Source organism: Eschrichtius robustus, chromosome 8, assembly GCF_028021215.1.
Source record: "Eschrichtius robustus isolate mEscRob2 chromosome 8, mEscRob2.pri, whole genome shotgun sequence".
Classification (NCBI taxonomy): Eukaryota; Metazoa; Chordata; class Mammalia; order Artiodactyla; family Eschrichtiidae; genus Eschrichtius; species Eschrichtius robustus.
Window position 1 is genome coordinate 121,311,359 of NC_090831.1, and position 19,011 is coordinate 121,330,369.

Here is a 19,011-nt window from a genome sequence, read left to right on the forward strand (position 1 = left end):
TTAAATCATTTGTTAAATAAATATATGAGCGTATATTTCTTAGTTTTAAGTGTTTAATAGTTATTTGATTTTTGGTAATAATCATATATATTTTTAAATTTTACATATATCTGAGCATCCATAGAAAATACGATGATATTTAGTGCTGACTACCCAGTTTGGATTACATAATTATTCCCAGTGATCATCTATTATACATCAGGGAATTAGTACATAAATCACTTTATACAGAGACCAGAAATTATCAAGTAGATCCTATTTTTCCTTAGGAACATTTAATGCCAGAATTTAAACTTCATGAAGATGTTTCAAAAGAGTTTTGTAGTAGTAGCCTCAAATTGGTTTGCATAGATCTCACACAATTTAAATTTAATGATTTTGCAGGTGTCATTTCTATGTTTAGCATGGATAATGTATAAAGCTCATTATACAAACACATCCATGTCACATATTCTAAAACTTATTTTCCCTCAAATGTCATTATTTTGTTTCAACTTGAAATGAGTTTACCGTGCTGTTCCAGTGAAACTCAGAATTTGTCATGCATTCCTTGCTTCTATCCATTGTCAGTGAAGAAAGTATTTTATGTCAGCTACCTGGCCTAGCCTCATTTTTCTCTCTTGTTGAAATTATCTTCTGCTTTTATTGTTGTTGTTATATAATATTCTATCACTTTTATAAAGAAGAGAGAGAAATTCAGTGCGTTTATAATTTAAAGGTTTACCCACATTGTTGTTCTTCAGGTAATAGATTTCCAACCTCTCTTTAAAATTGATTTGATCATCATACCAAAAAAAAAGAGAGAAAGAAAGAATATATTTAAGATATGTAGAAGAGAAACTACATTTTCAAAAGTTGGTATTGTAATCAGAAAAACTACCATCCACTAATAATCATAGAGTATTACTGGAAAGAATCCTATTGGGATTAAGAATAAGAATTTTACTGTGGCTGAAAATAATCTCTAATGGGCTGTGTAGACTAATTTTGCTAATAGCTACTTTCTCCAAAATCCATGGTAAATAGACATTTACTCAGTTTTGTCAAGTGTTCAGGAATCCAGACCCTCAGCAATTTGAAGTTGTGAGAACTGCAAGCTAAGCCAATGTTAAGTTTACTTAGTGCCATCAATAAAAGTATTTATCCATGAAATCAAACATAGAAATGGAATATTTGGGGAGAAAGCATAGTTCTCTTTAGTTCTCTTTTTGTTTATTATTTTTGTTTCTTTCATTCTTTGCATTATTATTATTACATTCAAAGAGCTAAAACCCAAGAAATAAAACTAAATGTATACATTAATGTTTTTAATTTAACATTTTAAGCTGTATTTTAAAAATCTAACTTTAGATTTTGAAATAATTTCAATTAACCTTTTTTCTAGTTTGTTGGTACTAGTGAGGTTTCATATTCTAAGTAAGATTAAACAAGAATTACCTCATTTTACTACTGTTTCCTAATGTGAATAAATTGGTATCTAAAAAGTTGCAGCACGCTAGCAGTTGAGGTTGAGTGGTTAAAATGTGCCGTCATGTAGAAATTGCCCAGACTGAGAAGGAGAAAGACAAGTGAGGAAAAGAGGGAACCAGACAAGACTTGAGGAGAGGTGAGGATGGGGGTATTGAGTGTGAGGCTGAAAAGAGGGATGAGTGAGGTTGGGGATGGGAGAAGAGCTTTCTATTCCTACATCTGTTTCTTAATCATATACATGGTATGAGAGTTTTTCATAGTTCTTTTTGTTTCTTTGTTTTTTAATGTACAAGTATTTTTGATAGAATATAAAACCCTTCTCCTTGCTCTCTCATCTTCTAGAATTTCTCAAATCTTGCTACATTGATATACTGATTTCTTACAATGATTGAATAAGTCAGTTCCAATATGTCTGCCATTGCTTTGCTTAAAATAATAAATGATAAAGGTGTTGGCAGTCTGCATCCATGATTCTGATCACTGAAACAAAACAAAAAATTTTTTTTCATCATACAGGGCTATTAAAGATGAACCAGAATCATTTGGGGATAGTGGGTCAGATAAATCTCTTCTACACTGGAATCTCTGTGGGCGGAGTGGACCATGGTCACTTAATGACCTTTCTCTGCTGCCCTGCTGGTACCTCAGACAAAAGCGAAGGTGGCAGGATCCTACGTTTTCATTTATGTGACCTCAGTTGGGGAAATATATATTTCTATTTCACAAGGATAAATTTAGGGCTATCCACCTATTGAGCTGCACTCTCCACACTTATCTTCTTTTTATATCATCGCAGTATGAGTTCTCTTGAGAAAGGCAGGATTATTAATGCATCCAGCAATAACAATAACAACAACAACAATAACAACAGCTAATACTTAGCACTTAGGTAGATCAAGCCCTAGTCTAACTTGGGACATTTATAAAGGCTCCACACAGCCTGTACATAAATATAGAAACCATGATTGCTTGTAATCTTGGAGACTTGGCATACATCTACTATATAATTTGAAAACTATGGAAGGCTTATCAAAAGAAAGGAAAGTTGTTCTGGGATAACTGGGAGAACATATTAAAATAGAAATATGGAACCTTCAAAGAGTTTTCAAAAAACATATTAGGATGTTACCTAAAGATGGGGGTAACTGTAGAAGAAGGAAGAGATGCCGAGTCCTGAATTCAGTGTAAATACATTGCTACTAAAAAATAACAAGATAAAAATCTAAACAACATCTGAAGATTTAAGTGTGCAACAACCCAGTTCTTCATGTGGGAAAAATAACAATTTTATGAATACAGAAAATTATCTCATGTGACTTTCTAGAGCTGACTGATTATAACTTTTGCATAAAGTTTATACAATATAGATTCTGCATAAGTCAACATATCCAGTGTCAAGACAATAAGTTAAAATGTGGCTTGGTTATAAAGGGAAGAACTCTGGATCAAGTATTTAGGACTGTACAATGCAGATTAGTAATATTGAATGCTAAACAGTCAAATATTAGTGAGGCTACTTGTATTTGAACAAATGAATTTTCGCGGTACTCCCAACTTCTGAAAACTCTGCCTTTACAAAGTGATGCTAAAATATGCATAATATCCTTTCCTCAGAGAATCTCAATGTGTTTTCTAGAATTAAAACTGACTCTCCAAACTAGGTCACCCAGACCCCTTAATTTTGTGTAATGCTGTTATCTTTCACCTCCTGAGTTTTCACAAAATCTATTTTTATTTTCTCAAGGAGTGGAGGGTATATATACGAAATGCAGCTAAATGGACCAAGAAAGAAACCCAGATGTTTAACCATGAAATCTAAATTTGAAACAGTCTTTTGGAAATGTGCTGAAATGTTTCCAAAATATCATGAAGACCAAAACAGTTTGCTGCTGAAATGACCTTCATGGTGAACAGTATCAACATTCTGAGATTTATGTGGGAAGTATTCTTTCTTTTTCACCTTAACTTTACCATTGGGTGATAAAAATAGATTCCTGGGATATCATTCTTACCAAAACCAAAGTCAATATGATTTTAAATTGAAGTTTAAAAAATTAGCTTGAAACATATATATACTTAAATGTATATTGTGGTGATACCTCATATTAATCTTACCAGCACTGCTCATTACAGATATTTTCAACTACATACCTGTGAGATAATAGGTAGGGCTTAGAACCAGGCTACATGATAATCTACTTCAATAATCTTTAATTATATGAAAATAATAGAAATAAGCATAATACCTGTTTTACAGTTGAAGGACGAGATTACCTAACTGCCAAGGACAAACACGTTATAGGACCAGCGTTTCTGTCTCCAGGGTCCACATGCCTAACCTTATATTCTACAAGCCATATACTTCACATCAATCAACATGCTCTTAAACATAGGGAATGTAATTTGAAGAAAATGTGTTTTAGTTGGCAGCCGTGATTCTGAAATCCAGTAATCATTAAATCAACTCTTTCAAGTTGAAAGTCTTTGGTGAGATATAATGAAAAGGATAAAATAAGACTAATGAAAGTGTGTGCCAACTCCCTTTGTGTTTCATTCAAGGAACAAGTCAAGAGTATAAGTCATTTTGGGTGATATCTAGCAAGTAAATTGAAAGACATCAAAAAATATGGGGAAGGCTATTTTAGAAGCATGCAGTATTTGTCCTTCTGTGCCTGGCTTATTTCACTTAGCATAGTGTCCTCAAGGTTCATCCATGTTGTCACATATTACAGAATTTCCTTCCTTTTTAATGCTGAATGTCCCATCATAGATATATTCCACTCTTTAAAATCCATTCATCCATCAGTGAACATTTATGCTGTTTTCACATTTCAGCTATCGTGAATAGTGCCTCAGTGAACATGGGGATGATAATATCTCTTTGAGATCCCGATTTCTAATTCTTTTGGGTAAAAATTCCAGTTAACGCAAGATGAATACTTTCTAGAGTTCTGCTATACGACGTTGTGTGTGTAGATAACAGTACTGTGTTGTACACTTAAAAAATTGTTAGGAGGGTAGATCTCATGTTGAGTGTCCTGACCACAGTGATAAAAAATAAAATAAATGAACAGAAGGCAATACAAACAAGATCATTGGGGAGCTCTGGGAAGAAGATAGAGGACATTGACAACAGAATCATGGCAAAGTTCAGAAAATAAAAAAAGACAAAGACACTGGGAAAAAGACTCCACAAATTGCATTCATTCTCTGCTTTTGAGGGAGCAGTGAGGCATGGCCTTACCAGGATCTGAAGATGTAGTACTTACTTGTGCTAAATGCTTTGACTGAACATTTAAAACCTGCAACGACAGTATGAGAAAAGAACTATTGTTATTCCCATTTCCTTTGTGAGGAAAGTGAGATACACAGATGTTTATGAATTCATCAGGTTAATTGCAGCTAATAAAGCGTCAAGCCAGAGGCAGTTCAGAGGAAGGCAGCCTGACTCCAGAATCCTAGAGCTCTGTCACTATGCTATGTCGCCTCCCAGGAAATCCTGGGGTTGTAAGCATGATTGGAGTGTATAGAATGAGGCATAGTAGAATTTATGGACAGAAGAAAAATCAAGTATTTCATCCAAAGAAATAAAGCATTACAAGCTATAGTAGCATACATTCCTCAGAAACTGGATCATACGAGTAGAAGCACAGATGAATGAAAAGACATATCACTGATGACTTTTCTGAATTATATTTGAGATGAATGATAACTTCTTAGGAAATATATTTTAGGTACTTTTGGATAATCGTTTTTAAAATTTCTTCTTGATATGTTAAAAATAACCAGTAGAGGGAGCCTTTAACCATGAGTTTGTATTCCATTAAGAAAAGAATTAAAGTGTGAGGAAAAGTAAAACAATCCTAAATATGATACTTGTATGAAATTGTAAAGAATCCATAAGATGAGCTAGGGTTTTTATCGCTGGCAAGTTACTTTAGAAAGCAATTGCGAGGCATTTTTGGCTACTAACTACTCGCCCATTGCTATGCTGTCTACTGTGAGCTACAGGAGAACTGTACAGATGAGAACCAAGACACAACTGGCATATATTTCACACGAGAAGAGTTTTGGGTATATAAGAGACACAGAATGGCTTAATACATTTTATAGATGATAGAATATTATCAATAGATATGACAGAGGAGATAAGCAAACAAGAGTTCGAAAGTCCAGAGCACAAAGTTAGAAAGTCCAAGGACAAAGGATATGGATCCATGGTGAGGTGCCTGGAGACTCTTTTCAATGGAGAAAATATCAAGAGCAAAATCTCTGATGTTGATATGAGCCTGGAGGGAGAGAAATGACATATGAATAACCAAAGCTCAAGGTTAATCTGGGAGACAAAGGAAACAGACTTGAAAGTCTTGTCAGACTGTGAGCGCTCTCCAGGAGCTGAAAGTGAAGTAGTAGATGGTAGGAAACCGGAGCACACTCTGTACATACTAGGGTAGCAACAGGAGTGGGGAGGGCTGGGTCTGAGAAGGATGGAGTTGGAAGATAGTAAGGGAGTAGAAGAGATTGGAAAGAAAAAACCCAACAAGAGGCAATAAAATAATCGAGACGTGAAGTGATTAACTTAGCTAGATGTATTGGCCTGTTTTGCAAACCATATAATAAACTCTCCTTACTGAGCAACTGTTACAGAGTGTAGTGATGATAATAACAATAATAATTATGTGCTTTCACTCTTGCTTCTCCTTTTAGATCACATTAAAAAAAAAAAAAAAATTGAAGCTCGCTTTGGCAGTGCTCCAGCGAGCCAGTTTGTGGAATTTTTATCCATCTGCCTTGGTTTCCTGACTGCTTAGTTTGCAGTCTTTTTTTTTTTTTTTTTTCTTTTCTTTTGTCTTTTATTTATTTACTTCTCCAGAACATAAATAAATAATATTTATTTCTCTAAAGCAGCAACCAGATAGAATGAGGATAGATGTTCAGCATCAGTTCCCATCATTCTTAAGAGTCTTCTTTAGAAACACTTTTTCATGATCGCCTTCTGATGACCTATCACCAGCACATTCACCCTTAGTCTTCCTGATTTATAAAGGAATAGACAAGATTAATCCAGTCATAAGGTTCATATACATAACTTACGGAAAATAGTGAGGGTAGAAAGATAATTCGAGGTCTTCAATGCCAGACCGAAGGGTAATATTGAACCACTGTAAAGTTTGAAGTAGAAGGTGATACTGTTAAGTAAACTCTTTAGAAAGCGTGGTGTGGGGATGGTCTTAGGACAGACTCGAGAGAGGAAGATTAGCAGTGAAGAGAAACCAGAAGGCTGTACAGTCCCATAAATGTGAATTGATTTCGCTGGAAATGAAGGAGAGCAGTTAAATAGGTAAAGATAGAACAGTAAAAATCGATGATTTATTAGATGTGAAGATGGAGGAAATGATGGCATAACATACAGTTGAAATGACTTGGCGCCATAATGAAAATGTTCAGGAAGAGAACTAACAAGGAGCTGAAAACTGTGAGTTTGTTTTAGGCACACTGATTTTCAGCCGTAGCATGAGTATAGACAAATGTACAAATATTTTAAAGATATTACCAGTATTCTCATAATGTGATGGTCTAGATCCCATAAAGGAGATTGACATCGTGAAGGTTAAATTGCTTTCATTTTTAAAAAAATACAGAAGTCAATAGAAATTAGATAATTTTTGCAGGAAAATATTTGGCTGAAGTTAGCAAAACTTGTTTTTTCTTTCAAACATCTGCATTGAAACCCTGGTAGGTATTTCATGCCACTGCTTTTTTGTAATTTGAAATCTAGCGTTAACTTGGTTACATCAGTCAATATGCTATCAACTCTGACATAGTGGAATTGGTTAGTGAAGATCAATGCTTGTGAATTAGAATTAAAATTTCCCCTATTTTGTTATTATGGGGAAAGCGTGTCAAGAGTCCAGAGGGGGAAAAAAAAAAAAAAAAAAGAGTCCAGAGGAAATAACAATAGGTATTATATGACAAGGGACTTGACAGGATGGCTCGTGTGCCTCCTTTAAAATTGAACCATCGGAAGAGTTCATTGGACAAAGTTGTAGAGGCCTGTTTTTCTGAACTTGACACGATGACCTTATTCACCAGGGGTACGTGTCATCCCCAGAATGCTTAGAAATGCATGTTATTACTCTCTGATGATTAGATCAAGTTATGCATGTATACTTTTGTCTTTAGCTCAAAAAAAGTAAAGAGGTCACTCATTTTAGAAGGACATTTTGGAAGCTCCATTGTAATTCACTGTTTCCTTTGCAATTCCTGCCTAATGCAGTGACATTTTATTTTAACGTGTGTCTTTTAAGTATATGTCTGAAAATCATAAGCATGCATGGCACTAGCCTCTGGATAAATTTACATGAATAAAATTGTAATATGACTATATGTGGCCTTCAATCAGTAGCACTAATGAATGATGTTTACAAAGGAGAACTAATATTTTTAAGCACCAAGCCATAGGGAACAACAGCCAAAAGAAAGCCAAACTGTAAGTCATGACAGAAACAGAAGCAGTCCGGGAAATATTACTTCGGCATTAACTTGTGGGAATAATTGCAAATGTTTTTGCTTAAATTTGAAAGGGTTCAGGAAGAGTTTTCTTTTTTAACTTAGTAGTTTTCGCAATAAAAAATGTATTTAATTTTAAATACCATTTTAACAAGAATCTTGACAACCTGGTTAAATGTCAAAGAATTAATCTAGATGTATACTAAATATTAGCAGTGAAGTAAACCTTATTTAAAGAGATGATTTCAAAGACTTCCATTTTCAAGCTGATTCTTCTTTCATTATTTAAAATTAGTAGAGAGACCAGAAACTGATTCTGGCTCACCTAATTTTTTCATTTAATTAGCAAGCATTTACCAAGTAGTTTCTATGTACTTGGCAGTGTCCTGGAGATTTTATGATGGCAGAATTTCAAGGAGCAAATTGCTTTTCTTGGTGTGCCTTCATTGCCTGAAAATGGAATTGTTAGGACAAAACTCTTGAGATGCCAACAGCTTTTCCTACGTGTTTAGTATAGGTTACCAAGACCTCCCATGTTGGAACTACCTTTCATCTTACACAAATTCAGTAGGACACATGGCTGTTTCAGGTTTCTATCTTGGTGGTAAACATGTTTCCAGGGGAGGCCAGTTACACGGGTGAATACAATAAAGGAAGCTTTGATATCCAGTGGCCTTTCTACTGATATGATTTTACACGTATAGCTCAAGTTAAGCCCTAGTTAGTCCCACTTTCCCTACCTTCGTAATTGAGGGCTGAAGACAATGGGAAGAATATGTCCTCTGTAGAAAGTATACTTGTGCTGTGTGAAGCCGACGAGATTGATGTGATTTTTGTATGTTTTTTTTTCTTTTTTTATAATAAAGTTGTAAATATGCAACTTCCTATTCCAATTTTCTGTTAGAACAAATTTGGAATTTCAAGGTTGCTTGCTCTAGGGCATTGTAAGTCGGAGTAACTGAGAATAATCATGTTTGTTAGTTAATTTTTTTATTGAAGTATAGTTGATTTACAATATTGTGTTAGTTTCAAGTGTACAGCAAAGTGCTGCAGTTATTTTTTTCAGATTATATTCCATTGTAGGTTATCACAAGATATTGAATGTAATTTCCTGTGCTATAGAGTAAATTCTTGTTGCTTATCTATTTGATGTATAGTAGTTTGTTATCTGTTAATCCCATACTCCTAATTTGTAACCATAAATTTGTTTTGGTAACAATGTTATGTTTACTCCCTTCGGTGATAACCATAAATTTGTTTTCTATGTCTGTGAGTCTGTGAGACAGTCATTTGAAGAGCATAGAAACGTTAACAGAATCATCCCATCGTGTTCTTAAAAAAGAAACAACTAATGCATTACTAATTTATGTACCCAATAATAATATCAAGGTTCTGATGGATTCCCGAATTTTCATTTTATTTAGAATCATGTCCAGTGCTAGGTACACAGAATTAGTTCTTGTGCAGTCATTATTCTAAGAGCTTTTAATTTATTATCTCCTTTTATCCTCACAATAGCACTATAAGGTTGGTATTATATTTTCCAGAAAAGGAAACTAAGGCAATGGAGTGTTAAGTGATCTTGCCCAATGTCACAAATCAGTAAGTGATTGAACCAAGATTTAAATAAAGGCTGCACAAAATGGAAACTTAACCTTTTTTTTTAAGTTCATTCAGAACAGCATTTGCCATTGGTAGATAAGGTTTCCCGTCATGAAAGAAAAACCAGAGTTTATATGCAGTGTGTACATTCTGCCACACACCAGAGAGCAGAGGATGCATGGATATTGGAAGGGACTTGTTAATCAAACAGATGTGGTTTCAGTAATTATGAAATCTCTTCATTAAGCACTGGCAGTGAGTCATTACAATATCTTCTCCAGCCTTTTGGCTATGATCAAGTGTAGAATATCTTCTCATTAGGATAATGGGGTTCAATAAAAGAGTGTTCCATCATTCCCCGTAAGAGAACAGAGTGGAACATTTTACTAATGATAATCATTTAGTGATTCATTTTCTCTTTTTCAGATCTTGTTAATTCATTATTGTACAAGGTTAATTCTTCATGCATTTAGATTTTGATCTTGACAAAATGCACTGGTCATAAAAGTTAACTTTGCAAGAGAAATTAGGACAGTTGAAATTAATGTTGGGGACATAATGAGTAGAAATAAGAAAAGTGTGCTTTTTTGTTTTTTTTTTAATTTGCTAGCCCAGAGCTATTAATTAAAGCATGATCTATATATTTTAAGTGAAGTTGTTGGGAAATTTTTGACGTATATTATTTTTTCTAATGATTTTTATGGCAAACATGATTAGAAGCAAATTAGAAATATCTGAGTTTTACATATATTCAGCAGTAATGTAATCTATTACTGAGCTCACTCCTGTGTATCATATGATTATCTCTGTAATAACAAGCCATTAATAAATATATTATATAAATATATATAATAAAAGCCATTATAAGTATAGTAGATCCATCAGAAAATTCAAAATATAGAAATGAGGCTCCCCCTTTGAATTTTTTGCATGTAATATTACCAACCAAAGTTAACAATAGTTAATAGCTTTGTATATGTCTTTTCATTACTTTTCCCCTATGACAATATTTATTTTATAAAATTTTACCCACTGGTAATTATAGTTAACTCACAATCTTCTATCCTGGTTATTTCAACTGACCGTTAGATCAACAGACTTTCCAGTCATATTCTTTATAATTTTAATGGCTCTAATATTTCATTAAGAAAATGAAATTATGTAATTTAGCTATATGCTTGTAGTTGATAATTGTATCATTTCAAATATTTTTGCTATTATAAATAACCATGCAACAAAAGGCTTTTGATATGATCTTTTTCCCCATATTTAGGATTTTATTTCTGTAGAAAATAATCCCCAGAAATGGATTTATTGAATCAAAGAGTATGAATATGTCTGAAGCTCCTGATATAGAGGTTCTGAATGCTTAGGGAGCATGGTTGATCCGTCTGTGTAGCCTTGGCACCTGGCATGGCACCTAATGTGCTCATTACTTACATTTTAAAGGTGTTAAAACTTTTGAAATGGCATATATATGTGGCTGTTTTATCTGCATGGCTGTTGAATAATAGTCCTTTGTGCTTGAGTAGATTTTTGTAGTTTTCACTGAACTTCCATACATATTACCTGATTTGAAGTGTATGACATACTTGCAAGAAACACAAGGAAGAGAGTTTGATCATCACTTTTCAGAGGAAAAAAGTGAGCCTCAGAAAGGACATTGGCTAGAATTTAGTCTTCCTACTTGGACCAGTAGTAGTTTCCTTATATTCGATCTCTATGTGTATTTATCCTTTTGAGAAAGGATTTGAAATAAGTTGATTGCCGTTGTCTTTTCCGTGAATAATTGTTTTTATTCTTTGGGGGAAAAATCCTATGCTTCTTGGAAGTATTTTTGTCCTTTTTTATAATGCAAAGTGCATATCACTCTTTACCACCATGAAAGTTTTCCAAGTGCTTAATGCAAAAATAATATTAACATTCTTTAAAGACTTGGTTTATATTTTAAAACAGAAATGAAAAGCAAAGAGCAAAATAACCCATTGAAATTTGTGTTAATATAAGTTGAGGGAATTTTTCTTCCTTTTTTTTTTTTTAAGTGAGCTATATGAGACTAGCACTACAGAGTGATTCCCATGAATGTAGATTCTTAGAAAGTTGCCCTGGAAAGTTCTTACATAATGGTTTAAAATAAATATGAACTATTTTCTAGCTTTATAAATACAGGGAATTTGATTTAAATTTGATGGAACTGTTTATTTTTTCAACTTTAAATATATATTTGATAATATCTATCCAATATAAATGAGCATTAAATGACACAGTGGGTGAAACTGCCTGCGATAGAGCTGAAATAACACAACAAACAAAAAACATAGAAGTTTTATTTCTTTTTTTTCTTTTATTCTTTTTTAATAAAATTTTATTTTATTGGAGTATAGTTGATTTACAATGTTGTGTTAGTCAGTTATACATATACATATATCCACTCTTTTTTTAAGATCCTTTTTCCATATAGGCCATTACAGAGTAATGAGTAGAGTTGCCTGTGCTATACAGCAGGTTCTTATTAGTTATCTATTTTATGTATAGTAGTGTGTATATGTCAAACCCAATCTCCTGATTTATCCCTCCCCGCCCTTACCGGCTAGTAACCATAAGTTTGTTTTCTACATCTGTGACTCTACTTCTGTTCTGTAAATAAAGCAGAATTTTATTCTGTTTTATTTCTTTCCTTCTGTTTTCTTCCTTTTTCTTTTTCTTTTTTTCTTAACCATATAAATTACCATTCTGATTTCAGACGTGAGATTATTGAAACCCGGAGAGAAAAGTTGCTTGTTCAAGTCTATACAGCTTTTAGGTATAATTGCTGGGATTTCAAACCCAATTTTGTTCACCTCAAACCATAGTTCCTCTTACTAAACAAAAAGGCAATAAAAGGATGATGATAGGAAAAGGTGAAAGTTCAATTATTATGATTATACCAAAGTATGATTTTTTATATCCTGTGTCACCTGTCACCAGTTTAGACTGCAAAATTTGCTAAGGCTGTTAACTCGATATAATTAAAACATTTAGAATACAATGGAAACATTTTTAATGGAACTGTTTGACAATGACTCATGTAAAAGAGTAAACTTTTTGATTAAACGGAGATTAAATGGCTATCTATTAAGAAGATTGGCAAATTTCTGAATAGAAATAGGCGGGAGGTGAACTAGACAATTTCTAAGATATAAACAGTTTGTGACTCAGCTGTTTCTTAAATATTAATAGATCGACCTCTGGCTTGTGGTCTTTATACTTTATGCTCAGCAAGCCTACAATTCAGCCATTTGACTGCAAATCACCTGTAGTTTGTTTCAAAGCTGTTGAATCTCCTTTAATTTTTAAGATGTTCTCCTGCTAAAGATAATATGTAGTGAGGGCATACGGTATATCAGGCATTGTGAGAGGTTTCTTTCCCTCTCCACTCAATATCTACCTATCTAAAATATATACATTTACACGTAAGTGCTATTTATAGATACATATATACACATATGTATTCTTTATATGTACATATATATATCTACAGATACACACGTGTGTGTGCTTATGTGATTAAAATAAAATATATTCTCAAAAAAGAAACTATGAAAGTTTCTAATTATATCTAGTATTTTTCTACAATTTTCCAGTGCACATATTGGTACATTCTTTTTAAGTCAAATCAGAAATCAGGAATAAAAAAATAGACCAGAGGAAGTCTCCTTATATATCATCTGTGGTACCATTCATTTTAAAAGCATGTTATTGCTCTTTTATGTTATGGTATATTTTTTTAAATTCCATGTAATTTAAAATACTATAGGAATGGCTTTCAACATTCTAGACTCAATTGTATAAAATTGAGACCAAAAAAGAAAAGTCAAAGTACATAGAAATCATATTGAATTTCATCTCTTGTACATTACTAAAGCAACATAGATTCCTTAGAGAATATACAAGCAGAAATTGATTCCTTTTTACATGATCTTGGCAAATATTGTCTTGATACTCAAACCAGTTTCACCCATGTTTATCATTGAAAGTTTCCATCTTACGCACATTTATTTGCCAGCTCTCCTTTCTCAGCCATCACTCTACCATCTGGTGTTACTTTTAGATTTATCTATAACACTAAGCGGTGGTGTAAAGGGTGAGTAAGATATAGGGTGAAATTCCATGGAGATCCAGATGTTTGGAATCTTTATGAAAATTCAATCTACAAAATCTTTTAAAAATATATAAGCTTAATAATTTATTTTTAGGTTGTTATGTGAGAAAATATCAGCTGTGACTACATTTATTCCTGATTTTTCTGTGGACACATAGATAAATTATTTACAGGCGGATCTAGTCCAAGACAAACTGGTGGTGTAGTAACTGCCTCCCCTGCTTCCAGCCAAGACCTAAATTTTATTGTCCCTGCAGTTTAATATCTCATATTTTCATGTTTTTCTTTTGTTTCTTTCATCCCAACCACCCATGAAAGCTTGTATTCAAAGCCTTCTTTCTCAGGACCTGATAGCACCTTCCAATGGTATTTCTCCTAGAAGCATTTTATTTTAGTAGGAATCAAATTCTTAAGGAAAATGGTTAAAACCCTGGGACAAACAGATGTGTTAACATGGAGAGTTAAGCCTGCAATAAACAATAAAAGGAGCAAAGTAAGGTTAAACATTTTTCCCCTTCCAGGAGAAAATAGGATGTCAATTAAATAATACCTTTTGATTTATCCTTCATTGCAATTTTTGCTGTCCTTGGAAATAGGAATAAAAATGCACATCAGCTGACTACCATTTGTCTTGCACACACCCTATCATGGCTTTTATCTGAGAAAGAAAATTAAATGATGCAGGTTGTTAGTTGTTTTTTTTTTTCTTTTTTACTGAATCTCCCTGACCACAATAGTTATGCTGACCTTGACCAAATTATCTCCATGTACTAGTTCTATTGCTGTGCCATAGAGCCAAACAGTATTTCTGCAGGTCTTTTTAGAATTCTTGGGCAAAATGTGTAGCAGATGTAGGCAGGGGTTAGGAAAGAGATGCTATTTATTCTGTTCCTGTAGTTTTGGATGGAAAAATACTTTTTAGGTGATCTGTTTCTAAGAAGGGCAATTTTCGGGAAACCACACATCATATTCTCAAAATTATTTTCCTTTTTCTCCCTCAAAATTTATTCTGATCATCTCAAAGTAAAGGATTATTCTCAAAAACAACAGCAAAAAATGCTGCAGCTCACATTAAATTTGCTTCTACTCCAGGAGAAAACTACTTCAAATTTGACAAAGATAATCTTTCCTCCATTATATCTGGATTATATAACCCAATTTATAGAAGGGAAAAACCCCAGAATACAATCTTCTGGAGTATTTTTGGGGGTCATTCTCCTGCAATGGGATTGGACTCAGCAGTTCTAGGGTTTGTGCTAGTTGGAGATGTAACTGGAGTTTGTGCCTGAAAACCCCACAAACTTCCCATCCTAAGAGATAGGAATAAACAGACATGTTTAGTCATCCAACAAACATGTGTCTAGCATTGGTGTTGTGTTGGGGACTTTGTTAGGCGTGAAAATTCAGAGGTGAATCAGACACAGTAGAGAATGTCTGCAATCTACATGAAATTATATCCTGAAAAAGGACAGACTGTAAGTGCATGTTTGAATATATGTGCTCTTTTAAATCCAGGAAAAATATTTTCCACATGACCAATGGTGGTACCAAAAAATAAATTGTTATTGGTGTACAGTGGCATTTGCAGATATTAGAAAACTCAAATCAAAAAGGGAAGATTGCTCTGCCATTAATGCACAATGTTCATACTTCTCTTTGTAAATTGCTGTGTCACCTCCAGGGTAACTTGCAAGTGCATTTTCATATGATGTTTCAAATAACACACACCAATAAGTGGAACTTAGAAAAATGTATAAACGTGCATATTCTTTTGTTCTGAACAATAAGAAATATGGGATGTCAAGTGATGAACTAACAGCAAACACAAAATTCGAATCTTTTTAGGTTAACTTGTGACATAGTCAGAAAACGTATCATGGAAATGTAACTGTGCAGAGTGCATCTGGAAACTGATTTATTGAAGCTTTCAAATAATACAGTGCTATTTATAGGAGACTCTGTTATAGATTTTCCTGCAGTTATTACAGAAGGAATTCTTGTCCTATGGGGTCTCCAATGCAGACAGGCTGCCTTGGTTTCATAACACAGGTTTATTTGCCATATGATGGTGGATTTCTTTAAAGAGAATATACTTAGTAAAGATTTAAAAATGATTATGAGTATGAATAGAAAGTGGGCAGCTAGCTGAAGAAATTCTCTAGACGTCTCTAGTTGACATGCATTTTTTTTTCCAAATTAAACATCAATTTGAAATTCTAGAGTCTAAGTGAATTTTCTATGAAAAAAAAATAGGTGAAAGGAGTATTGTGGTCTACTCCATTGTTTACACAAAGGCAGGCAAGAGATAATGAAATATTTTCAACTACCTACAAAAACTAATTGTGTATCTTTATATACCTAATAATGTCTCATGTCTTAAGATAAATTCATCATGAGAAATATGAAAAATATCAAATAGTCAACTCCAGTGTTGTTTATTCAATTATATAAGTGAAAGAAACTAATATTCCTATGTGAGTTTAAAGTTTAAAAAGCATTTTCTTTTATATAATTTTGTGGAGCTCTCCACTAATACAGTGATATGCTTGGTGATGTTATCTTCTAGACAAAATTAGTTGTTCTACCCCTATACACCCATGTCACTTTCTTGTGACATTTATATCTCTATTACAGCACTGAATCCTGTATGGTAGGTATCTGTTCATGTTCTATCCTTTTCTGAGCTCTAAAATCCCATCCAGCAAGAGATATTTATTATCTGCATCACTCCCCCCTTCCCAAACTTCATCTGTAAATATAGGCTGCCTACTGATGCTTAGTAAGACTTTATTAACTTTGATTTAACTACTATCTTACCTAAGCTAAAAGTGAGGCTCTAAGACATTAAGAGATGCAGCCAGGAACACATAATATTGAGAGGTAAACCAGGATGCAGTTCTAGGCATCCTTACTCTAAATCCCCAGCCTGTGCTTTTACTCTCCATCTTTCCCTATCCTTAGCCTATTTGAAATTATAGGGCTACAATATAAGGAATATTATAATAATGAATATAGAAGTATTTTAAAATAGCACTAAACTTTTGTGTAATATATATATTTGTTTATATGACGATTTTAAATAATCTTTATAAAACAAATGTTTAGTACTATCAAAAATATTAATTTTACAGGACTGCTCCCTAAATATAGATCCAGGTTATTGACTTCTAGTTATTTCTAATCCACCCCGCCGTTCATCTACTTTCCATTTTAGAGTGTGATTGAATAAAGCCATCATAAAGCAAAATTCCTTTCAATTGTGATGATAAAACAAGACCAGCCACTTGTGCTAGGAAAGCAGGAGGAAATGAATGTCAATTCTTGAAAATCTGGGGATGTTCAAATGAGCAGAGTTGGAGGCATATCTCAGGCTTTATTGACAAAGGAATGCAGTGTCATCCATTACTTACAATGACTCATTTAGATCACAATATGTGCTTCCAGCCCGGAGAGAGAAATACGGTGCAAAAGAATTTTCTTTCAGTGCTTTGCTATCAATTCATGCCAGCATTAAGAGACCTATATTGTAATTTTCTTGAAATACTTTAACTTTCTTCGTATAAACAAGAAATGATTAAGCAAGCACCTTTTGGATAGTAAGGAACAGGGTAGCTTTTTAAAATTTTGTCCTCTCACAAGCATTTTATGACATTAGAGAATCCGGGAATGTCAACTATGAAAGGGACCCTGAGGATTTTATGTCCCATATTCCTTCTTTGTAGATGGAGAAACTGAGATTCACTGTGAATATGTGACTTGCTCAAGATAGTTGGAGGTTGAATAGGAATTAGAACTCAGGTTTTCTAAATTCAGGTTTGGAGGCCAACTTCTGTTAAAATGTAGGTGTGTTGGGAAAACAGTGTGATTATTTCCATGAGACTGCAGCCATCTCTCCCTTGTGATGGTCATGAATATATATGTCTCATTTATATTTCACTGCTATGGCTCTGCGTCTTATTTCAAAATGTAAAATCAGCAACTTTCGTCATCTCTCAGTAGCTGCGTGAACTTCAGCAATACAGAATTCTGTGAATCGGGTTGTCTGCATTTCCTATTTATTTCTGATTGCATTGTTTTCTCAAGATACATTTTTTTGTTTCATCTGGAATTCATTCTCTGGGAACCTCCCTCTCTAAAGAAGCTTAAAAACCAAGCAGTGTTTATTTTTTGGTAATTTTCCCTGTACTTTTACTCTGTAATTTCTCTATTTAGAAACCTTTGATTGTTCCCAATTCCCTTCTGCAGGAGGTTGAAAATTATCTGCTTAGTTTTCAAGGCTCAATACACTACTTACTTTCAATCCCTGTTCTTACCAACCATTTCCCCAAATGCACTTGGCATATTAATCAAACTTACTTTTTGTAACCTCTAATTAGTCTCATTTCTGGGCCTTTGCTTGCTTGTGGTTTCTCTTTCTTCCTCCCTGTGGAAAGTGTAAGATTTCCTTTTAACTATTAAAAATTCCTAAGGTTGTAGGGCCTCTTTTCTCATGCCCAGCAGTTTGTGTAAAGAACCACAGAGATGGAAGAGCTTCTCCCAGGATTGGGTCTCAGCAGCCTGGCTGGGTTCTGGTCCTTATTTGCCTATAGCTGGCTTTCTTTTTGATCTTTCCTTCCTGACCTGAATTTTCTGGACTTGACTCCATCCTGTCCTTGCCTATGTAAGACCAGAGTCATGCTTCAGACCCTGTCTGCTTATCTCTAAAACCTCCTACTGGTGGCACTCCTAGTGAAATAGCACCATCCATTGCCATTCATGGCTGGGAATGGCGGCAAAAATGATCCAGTCAATCTCCTTTTCTGACTTCCGTTCCATCTACATGTGTGTATTTGAAAATAATTATTTTGTTTCTGTTTTCATTTGGTATAGGTTTTGCCTTTTATAGAAGCCTTCTGAAAAAACAATTTTGTTTAGAATTTAAACATTGTCAAAAGTATATATATCGAAGCAAGTGACTTTCTTTGGAATAGAATACATTCCTGGATATCAACACAGCATGTTATTCCTTTTAGATTTGCCCCAAGTTCCCAGGACATTTACTTAGTGGTGGCATACAAAACTCTTATACAAGGGGCCTGGTTCTGAGAGGAAGGTTCAGCAGTGACATTAAAAGGATTTCTTCCTAAACTAGGGAAATTTGCTTGTGCTTAAAGCCAAAGACATTAGAAAGGACAAGATAAAAAAATGTTATAAGAAGAAAAAAAGGTGAGAGAAAAGTCCATCAGAAGTTGGAACGGACAGGCATTAGTGCACAACTGTTTACTGTTATGAAGAAAGGTACCAAGTTA

The 19,011-nt window shown here is 33.9% G+C and overlaps 1 protein-coding gene and 1 pseudogene across 1 annotated transcript in view; both read left to right on the forward strand.

Moving 5' to 3' along the window:
- The window catches only part of CNTNAP2 (contactin associated protein 2), a 1,784,833-nt gene that overhangs the window by 299,349 nt on the left and 1,466,473 nt on the right, over positions 1-19,011 (forward strand). The gene's annotated exons all lie outside the window — the stretch shown is intronic.
- On the forward strand, positions 9,851-10,073 carry LOC137768988 (U2 spliceosomal RNA; annotated as a pseudogene).